Source organism: Neophocaena asiaeorientalis, unplaced genomic scaffold (genome assembly GCF_003031525.2).
Source record: "Neophocaena asiaeorientalis asiaeorientalis breed wild unplaced genomic scaffold, Neophocaena_asiaeorientalis_V1.1 scaffold218, whole genome shotgun sequence".
Taxonomy (NCBI): domain Eukaryota; kingdom Metazoa; phylum Chordata; class Mammalia; order Artiodactyla; family Phocoenidae; genus Neophocaena; species Neophocaena asiaeorientalis.
In genome coordinates this window covers 2,897,832-2,908,654 of record NW_020172818.1, presented here as the reverse complement: position 1 = coordinate 2,908,654, position 10,823 = coordinate 2,897,832, and positions in this window count along the sequence as shown.

The following is a 10,823-nucleotide window of genomic DNA, read 5'->3' as shown; positions in this document are numbered from 1 at the left end:
TCTCTTTTTGTGAGTGTGTATGTGTATGCTTCTGTGTGTGATTTTGTCTGTATAGCTTTGCTTTTACCATTTGTCCTAGGGTTCCTTCTGTCTGTTTTATTTTTTTATTTTATTTTTTATTGTAGTATCAGCACTTATTACCATTGATGGATTTGTTTTTTTGTTTGGTTGTTCTCTTCATTCATTCTTTCTTTTTTTTTAATTGCATAAATTTTTAAAAATTATTTTTTGCTTTTTATTTTAATAACTTTTAAAAATCTTATTTTATTTTATATTTTTATTTCTTCCTTTTTTTCTCCCTTTTATTCTAAGCCGTGTGGATGACAGGCTCTTGGTGCTCCAACAGGGCTGTGCCTCTGAGGTGGGAGGGCCAAGTTCAGGACATTGGTCCACGAGAGACACCCCAGCTCCAAGTAATATCACATGGGGAAAGTTTCCCAGAAATCTCCATTTCAATGCCAAGACCCAGTTCCACTCAACAACAGCAAACTACAGTGCTGGACATCCTATGCCAAATAACTGGCAAGACAGGAGCACAATCCCACCCATTAGCAGAGAGGCTGCCTAAAATCATAATAAGGTCACAAACACCACAAAACATACCACCAGACCTGGACCTGCCCAACAGAAAGACAAGATCCAGCCTCATCCACCAGAACACAGGCATGAGTCACCTCCACCAGGAAGCCTACACAACCCACTGAACCAACGTTAGCCACTGGGGGCAGACACCAAAAAGAATGGGAACAATGAACCTGCAGCCTGTGAAAAGGAGATGCCAAACACAATAAGTTAAGCAAAATGAAAGACAAAGAAACACAGCTGATGAAGGAGCAAGGTAAAACACAAACAGACCTAAAAAATGAAGAGGAAATAGGCAGTCTACCTGGAAAAGAATTCAGAATAATGATAGTAAAGATGATCCAAAATCTTGGAAATAGAATGGAGAAAATACAAGAAACTTTTAACAAGGACCTAGAAGAAATAAAGAGCAAACAAAGAATGATGAACAACAAAATAAATGAAATTAAAAATTCTCTAGATGGAATCAATAGAAGAATAACTGGCAGAAGGACGGATAAGTGACCTAGAACATAAAATAGTGGAAATAACTACTGCAGAGTACAATAAGAAAGAAGAATGAAAAGAATTGAAGACAGTCTCAGAGACCTCTGGCACAACATTAAACGCACCAATATTTGAATTATACGGATCCCAGAAGAAGAAGAGAAAAAGAAAGGGACTGAGAAAATATTTGAGCGGATTATAGTTGAAAACTTCCCTAATATGGGAAAGGAAATAGTTAATCAAATCCAGGTAGCACAAAGAGTCCCATACAGGATAAATCCAAGGAGAAACAGGCCAGGACACATATTAATCAAACTATCAAAAACTAAATACAAAGAAAAAATATTAAAAGCCACAAGGGAAAAACAACATACAAGGGAATCCCCATAAGGTTAACAGCTGATATTTCAGCAGAAAATCTGCAAGCCAGAAGGGAGTGGCAGTACATATTTAAACTGATGAAAGAGAAAAACCTACAGCCAAGATTACTCTATCCAGCAAGGATCTCATTCAGCTTTGATGGAGAAATTAAAAACTTTACAGAGAAGCAAAAGCTAAGAGAATTCAGCACCACCAAACCAGCTTTACAACAAATGCTAAAGGAACTTCTCTAGGCAGGAAACACAAGAGAAGGAAAAGAGCTACAATAACAAACCCCTCAAAATTAAGAAAATGATAATAGAAACATACATATTGATAACTACCTCAAATATAAATGAATTAAATGCTCCAACCAAAAGACAGACTGGCTGAATGGATACAAAAACAACACCCATCTATATGCTGTCTACAAGAGACCCACTTCAGACCTAGGGACACATACAGACTGAAAGTAAAGGGATGGATAAAGATATTCCATGCAAATGGAAATCAAAAGAAACCTGGAGTAGCAATTCTCATATCAGAAAAACTAGACTTAAAAACAAAGATTATTACAAGAGACAAAGAATGGCACTACATAATGATCAAGGGCTCAATCCAAGAAGAAGATATAAGAGCTGTGAATATTTATGCACCCAACATAGGAGCACCACAATACATAAGGCAAATACTAACAGCCATAAAAGGGGAAATCAACAGTAACACAATCAAAGTAGGGGACAGTAACACCCCACTATCAACAAAGGACAGATCATCCAAAATGGAAATAAATAAGGAAACACAAGCTTTACATGATACATTAAATAAGATGGACTTAATTGATATTTATAGGACATTCCAGCCGAAAACAACAGAATACATGTTCTTCTCAAGTGCTCATGGAGAATTCTCCAGGATAGATCATATCTTGGGACACAAGTCAAGCCTTGGTAAATTTAAGAAAATTGAAATCGTATCAAGTATCCTTTCTGACAACAACGCTATGAGACTAGATATCAATTACAGGAAAAAATCTGTAAAAAATACTAACACATGGAGGCTAAACAATACACTACTTAATAACCAAGAGATCACTGAAGAAGTCAAAGAGGAAATCAAAAAATATCTGGAAACAAATGACAATGAAAACACGACAACCCAAAACCTATGCTATTGAGCAAAAGCAGTTCTGAAAAAGAAGATTACAAAAAAAAATCCTACCTTAAGAAAAAAGAAACGTCTCAAATAAACAACCTATCCTTGGGGGCTTCCCTGGTGGCACAGTGGTTGAGAATCTGCCCTCTAATGTAGGGGACACGGGTTCGAGCCCTGGTCTGGGAAGATCCCACATGCTGCGGAGTAGGTGGGCCCGTGAGCCACAACTGCTGAGCCTGCGCATCTGCAGCTTGTGCTCTGCAACAAGAGAGGCCGCGATAGTGAGAGGCCCGTGCACCATGATGAAGAGTGGCCCCCGCTTGCTGCAACTAGAGAGAGCCCTCGCACAGAGATGAAGACCCAATGCAGCCAAAAATAAATAAATAAATTAATTAATTAAAAAAAATCAAGAAAACCAACCTAATCTTACACCTAAAGAAATTAGGGAAGAAGAACAAAAAAACTCCCAAAGTTAGCAGAAGGAAAGAAATCAAAAAGATCAGATCACAAATAAATGAAAAAGAAATGAAGGAAATGATAGCAAAGATCAATAAAACTAAAAGCTGGTTCTTTGAGAAGATAAACAAAATTGATAAACCATTAGCCAGACTCATCAAAAAAAAAAAAGGGAGAAGACTCAAATCAATAAAATAAAAATGAAAAAGGGGAAGTAACAACTGTCATTGCAGAAATACAAAGGATCATGAAAGATTACTACAAGCAACCATATGCCAATAAAATGGACAATCCGGAAGAAATGGACAAATTCTTAGAAATGCACAACCTTCCAAGACTGAACCATGAATAAATAGAAAATATAAACAGACCAATCATAAGGACTGAAATTGAAACTGTGATTAAAAATCTTCCAACAAATAAAAGCCCAGGACCAGATGGCTTCACAGGTGAATTCTATCATACATTTAGAGAAGAGCTGACATCTATCCTTCTCAACCTCTTCCAATATATAACAGAGGGAAGAACACGCCCAAACTCATTCTACAAGGCCACCTTCATCCTGATAGCAAAAGCAGACAAAGATGTCACAAAGAAAGAAAACTACAGGTTAATATCACCGATGAACAGAGATGCAAAAATCCTCAACAAAATACTAGCAAACAGAATCCAACAGCACATTAAAAAGATCAGACACTATGATCAACTGGGGTTTATCCCAGGAATGCAAGAATTCTTCAATATACGCAAATTAAACAATGTGATGTACCATATTTACAAATTGAAAGAGAAAAAGCATATGATCATCCCAGTAGATCCAGAGAAAGATTTGGACAAAATTCACCACCCATTTATAATAAAAACTCTCCAGGAAGTAGGCATAGAGGGAACTTTCCTCAAAATAATAAAGGCCATATATGAAAACCCACAGCCAACATCATCCTCAATGGTGAAAAACTGAAAGCATTTCCACTAAGATCAGGAACAAGACAAAGTTGCCCACTCTCACCACTCTTATTCAACATAGTTTTGGAAGTTTTAGTCACAGCAATCAGAGATGAAAAAGAAATAAAAGGAATCCAAATCGGAAAAGAAGAAGTAAAGCTGTCACTCTGCAGATGACGTGATACTCTACATAGAGAATCCTAAAGATGCTACCAGAAAACTACTAGAGATAATCAATGAATTCAGTAAATTAGCAGGATACAAAGTTAATGCACAGAAATCTCTTGCATTCTTATACACTAATGATGAAAAATCTGAAAGTGTAATTAAAAAACACTCCCATTTACCATTACAACAAAGAGAATAAAACACCTAGGAATAAACCTACCTAAGGAGACAGACCTGTATGCAGAAAATTATGACACTGATGAGAGAAATTAAAGATGATACAAATAGATGGAGAGATATAACACGTTCTTGGATTGGAAGTATCAACTTTGTGAAAATGATTGTACTACCCAAAGCAATCTACAGATTCAACGCAATCCCTATCAAACTACCACTGGCATTTTTCACAGAACTAGAACAAAAAATTTTACAATTTGTATGGAAACACAAAAGACCCTGAATAGCCATTCTTGAGAAAGAAAAACGGAGCTGGAGGAGTAACGCTCCTGGACACCAGACTATACTACAAAGCCACAGTAATCAAGACAGTATGGCACTGGCACAAAAACAGAAATATAGATCAATGGAACAGGAGAGAATGAACAGAGATAAACCCATGCACATATGGTCACCTTATCTTTGATAAAGTAGGCAAGAATATACAATGGAGAAAAGACAGCATCTTCAATAAGTGGTGCTGCGAAAACTGGACAGCTACATGTAAAAGAATGAAAGTAGAACACTTTCTAACACCGTACACAAAAATAAGCTCAAAATGGATTAAAGACCTAAATGTAAGGCCAGACACTATCAAACTCTTAGAGGAAAACATAGGCAGAACACTCTAGGACATAAATCACAGCAAGATACTTTTTGACCCACCTCCTAGAGAAATGGAAATAAAAACAAAAATAAATAAATTGGACCTAATGAAACTTAAAATGTTTCACAGCAAAGGAAACCATAAACAAGATGAAAAGACAACCCTCAGAATGGGAGAAAATATTTGCAAATGAAGCAACTGACAGAGGATTAATCTCCAAAATTTACAAGCAGCTCATTCAGCTCAATATCAAAAATATAAAAAACCCAATCCACAAATGGGCAGAAACCCTAAATAGACATTTCTTCAAAGAAGATATACAGATTGCCAACAAACACATCAAAGAATGCTCAACATCATTAATCATTAGAGCAATGCAAATCAAAACTAAAATGTGATATCATCTCACACGGGTGAGAATGGCCATCATCAAAAAATATACAAACAATTCTGGAGAGGGTGTGGAGAAAAGGGAACCCTCATACACTGTTGGTGGCAATGTAAATTGTTACAGCCACTATGGACAACAGTATGGAAGTTCCTTAAAAAACTAAAAATAGAGCTACCATATGAGCCAGCATTCCCACTACTGGGCATATACCCTGAGAAAACCATAATTCAAAAAGAGTCATGTATCACAATGTTCATTGCAGCTCTATTTACAATAGCCAGGGCATGGAAGCAACCTAAGTGTCCATCGACAGATGAATGGATAAAGAAGATGTGGCACATATATATAAAATCAGATATTGCTCAGCCATAAAAAGGAACAAAATTGAGTTATTTGTAGTTAGGTGGATGGACCTGTAGTCTGTCGTACAGAGTGAAGTAAGTCAGAAAGAGAAAAACAAATACCGTATGCTAACACTAAAATCAGATATTGCTCAGCCATAAAAAGGAACAAAATTGAGTTATTTGTAGTTAGGTGGATGGACCTGTAGTCTGTCGTACAGAGTGAAGTAAGTCAGAAAGAGAAAAACAAATTCCGTATGCCAACACATATATATGGAACCCAAAAAAAAAAAAAAAGTCATGAAGAACCTAGAGGTAAGACTAGAATAAAGATGCAGACCTACTAGAGAATGGACTTGAGAACACGGGGAGGGGGAAGGGTAAGCTGGGACAAAGTGAGAGAGAGCTATTGTAAAATAGAAGCTGTCACATAGCACAGGGAGATCAGCTCAGTGCTTTGTGACCAGCTGGAAGGGTGGGAGGGAGGGAGACGCAAAAGAGAAGAGATATGGGGATATATGTATATGTATAACTGATTCACTTCGTTATAAAGCAGAAACTAACACACCACTGTAAAGCAATTATACTCCAATAAAAACGTTCAAAACATACCAAGATGGACCTACTATATAGCACAGGGAACTCTACTCAATACTCTGTAATAATCAAAATGGGAAAAGAATTTGAAAAAGAATAGTACATGTATATGTATAACTGAATCACTTTGTTGTGCACCTAAAACTAACAGAACATTGTTAATCAACTGTACTCCAATATAAAATAAAAAGTGAAAAGGAAGATATCATAAAGAGTCTTTCACATGACATCTACTAAATAAATATGACATTTTTTCTGAAAAAGAAAGAAAAGGGAACACTCTTGCACTGTTTGTGGGAATCCAAATTGTTATAGCCACTATGGAGAACAGTATGGAGGTTCCTTAAAAAACTAAAAATAGAACTACCATACGACCCAGCAATCCCACTACAGGGCATATACCCTGAGAAAACCATAATTCAAAAAGAGGAATGTACCACAATGTTCATTGCAGCTTTATTTACAATAGCCAGGACATGGAAGCAACCTAAGTGTCCATCAACAGATGAATGGATAAAGAAGATGTGGCACATATATACAATGGAATATTACTCAGCCATAAAAAGAAATGAAATTGAGTTATTTGTAGTGAGGTGGATGGACCTAGAGTCTGTCATACAGAGTTAAGTACGTCAGAAAGAGAAAAACAAATACCGTATGCTAACACATATATATGGAATCTAAGAAAAAAAAAAAAAAGGTCATGAAGAACCTAGGAGCAAGATGGGAATAAAGACGCAGACCTACTAGAGAATGGACTTGAGGATATGGGGAGGGGGAAGGGTAAGCTGTGACAAAGTGAGAGAGTGGCATGGACATATATACACTACCAAATGTAAGATAGATAGCTATTGGGAGGCAGCCGCATAGCACAGGGAGATAAGCTCAGTGCTTTGTGACCACCTAGAGGGGTGGGATAGGGAGGGTGGGAGGGAGGGAGACGCAAGAGGGAACATATGTATATGTATAACTGATTCACTTTGTTATAAAGCAGAAACTAACACACCATTGTAAAGCAATTATACTCCAATAAAGATGTTAAAAAAAAAAAAGAAATTGACGTGAAGTTTCAGACTTTATTTAGCTCCCACACACTAAAGTATGTAATATCCTTGATGATGCCGTAGCATTATTATCTTTGAAAGGAATGATATTTTTATGCTAGAGGCTCCAAAATGTATGAAGTCATTGCTGTATATCGATATATTGAAATGAGTCCTTGGTGCTTTTGTCTTGGTGTCTGTTGAAACAGTTTATTATCTGAGTTCTAATTGCATTCTTTCTGGGTAAATGAACTTTTGCAGATGACCTACATGCCTAGAAAAGTAATGACGGTATGAAGTCAGATTTCTTTCTTGCCCAGGTATATGTAGCCTCATAACCCTATGCTTATACCCATGTAACAATCTTAATCTTGCTTGGAATCTGAAATTCAGTTGCTCAACAGTTAAAATTCACAGAATAAGGTCAATCATTATGGATGATACTAGCTTGGAGCTAAGCCTCCTCCTTGTCTTTGTTTGTATGTCAGTGGGATTTCTCTGTGAGCGTAAACCCCATCAATATCCATCCAAGGAAACTAGCTTGAAGAATAATTGAGAGTGCATGCGGGCAATGATCAAACAAAGGTTTTTGTACTCTCAGAATAAATTTCAGGGAATGCAAAGTAAATATCCCATTTCAGCAGCTAAATGCAAATGTTTATATAGTAGGGTAGACTACAAATATGGACTCTTTCATCAAATGTCAGTAACGGTGGTTATAATAGCTGTCGTTCCCCAGGAGAAGCAATATAGTATAGTTGTTATAAGCATAGGTAGCTCAGCGGTTTCTCTCACAATCCTGCTTCTGCTATTTTTTGGGGCGTGGGGCAAGTTTTCTTAACCTCTTTCTGACTCAGTTTACTTTCCTAATGAATGCAGATGATGAAAATCATGCATGATCGTAATGAGACTTAAATATGAAAATGGATTTAAATGTCTTAGCCACAGTGAACAGCGTATATTGAGTTCTCAGTAAATATTAAGCTTAAATCTTATCCTGTAATGCATTGTAAAACACAGTTTTCTAGCAATCTGAAATATATCATAGAGGTCACGTAATATTCTGGACTCTTTGTATTGAACACCAAGTTTCACGTTATCCTGAGTCTTATTACAAGAGTCCTAAGTTTTACTTCATTCATATGTTATTGCCATGAATGGAAATTTCCCCCAGGGGCATTACGGTTGAGCAATACTTGAACATCCACAGCACAGAAAAGCAGGGGAGATACGCTTTTCCACAGATTTCATTCCGTTTATCATTTTCATTAATTTACAAGAAAAATTACTTGGCATATTTTCTATTTGCTCCTTTTTCCTTTACCAATCTTACATATAGATAGCTGCTTGAAAAGGAAACAAAAAAATTAGTTCTTGTTAATTATTGTCAAATTATTCACAGATGTGCTCAATACTATTGATGACATCTTAATAGTATCTAAGTGAGATGTGCTTTTGACTTAAAAAATGGTGCCCAACAATTTATAATAATAATAATGAGAGAGAGAAGCAGCTAGAGAGTGGAAGAAGAGGAGGAAGGGGAGGAAAAGAAGAAGAAGAAGAAAATGAGGGAGAAGAGGTGGAGGAGCAGGAGAAGAAGAACAATAAGAAAGAGGAAGAGAAAAGGAGGGGAAGAGAGATAAGAGAAGATAAATGTCCCAAGTCTGATACTTGGAAGTTCAAAGTAAGAATATGTTTAAACATCTTTTCCTCTCACCTGGAATCATCATCTTCTTCAGGAAGCTATTATGTTAAAAATGCTTATATAAGTAGAAAAGATTCAATTAAATTCCATTCTACAGATAATTAATGAAACATATGTATTCAATTTCCTTTGAGATTTAAAGAAAATTTGTATTTTTGTTTATTGTAAAATTAAAGTGGGTTTTGAGTCACATTTAGGTTCAAATCCCAGCTCCAACATATGTGACTTTCCCTTGGGAAAGTGTCTGTTTCTTCTTGTACATAATGGAGGTAAAGTATTCTATTTTAAAGACTTGTTTTAAAGAAAAGTCAAACAATGTATTTGAAGTACTGAGAAGACCAAATACACACCAGATTTGTAATATATTTTAGTTTTCTGTCTGCCTGCCTTCAAGAAACTTGGATTTTCCTTGATGTGATACAGCATGAGTATCTGATACTTTTAATCCACTACCAGGTGGTATGTGGTTATGGAGCAAGATAAGCCACTCAGTAAGGCATGCAGAGAATTTAGGAAAAGGATCATGCTGGAGCCTCAGGGACCAGAAGGGACTGGGGTTGGTGGCTGAAAGGAAAAGAGGGGGAGTCTTTGCAGAAAGGGAGATTGGTGTTTAAGCAGGGCAATGAAATCAGAGGCAGCTAGGAAAGATGAAGAAGAGGCTAACATTTCTTAATCTCCTGTGGTTGAAAAGCATCATACACAGCTTCTTTGGCAGAATTGTTGGTTCAAATGATGACAAGAAGACAATACTCCTCTGATGCAGTAAAATCACCAAATACGAACCTAGGAAAACAATGCCATTGTTGATAGCTCCTGCAGGAGGCTTTCTTCCTGGGACGAGATCATGACATCTATAATTGGGGAATCTGGAAAAAGGGCAAAGGAAGCTATGTTAATTTTCCTTTTAAGACAATGAACAGTATTCATAACCATTTATTGAGTGTTTCTATTTTTCAGCCATGGTACTGAGTACCTCACAGAATTTACCATTAATTCTTACATTTTTAATTAATTGTTAATTAAAGAGAGAAAACTGAAGCTATAAGAGTTTAAGCAACTTGCTCAAGGATCTACAGTTGTAAGTGGAGTGACCAAGTCTTGAATCATGACTCTTTTTTCCCCCACGAGTAATAAAATTTTATTTTTTAAGTATGATAGTACAGTAAAATTGACTTTTTCACTTTTATAAAATAAATTGACTTTACATTTTTAAAGATGTACAGATTTGTGTGACTACCATTATAATCAAGATTCAGAACAATTCCATCACCCTCAAAAATTCACTTGACCTACATCCTTATAGTAATCCACTAGTCCTACACTTAACCTCTGGTACAAAATCATACAGTAAATAACTGTTTGATACTGGTTTCTTTTACTACATACAGTTCTCTTGTGACTCATACAAATTGTTGTGTGTATCAATAGTTTGTCCTTTTTGGTTACTGAATGGTATTCCAAAGTATGGATATACTACTGTTTTTTTTTGTTGTTGTTTTTTAATCCAGTCACTCATTGAGCAGCATGAATTCAGATTTATTTGATATTTTCTATCACAAATATAAGAGGACTTTTCTATAAGCCCTTAGGAAAGTTTTATATCTCATTAATAATTCAGAATGTTGATTTTTCTTAATCTTACTTCCTTTGATAGCACTCTATCTCTTCTTTCTCGTCTTACGTACATAAGTAAGTAATAGTGTAATGGTTGGAAGTATATATTCTGTAGCCAGAATTCTCAGGTTTAAATATGTTCTCTGCAATTTACTTG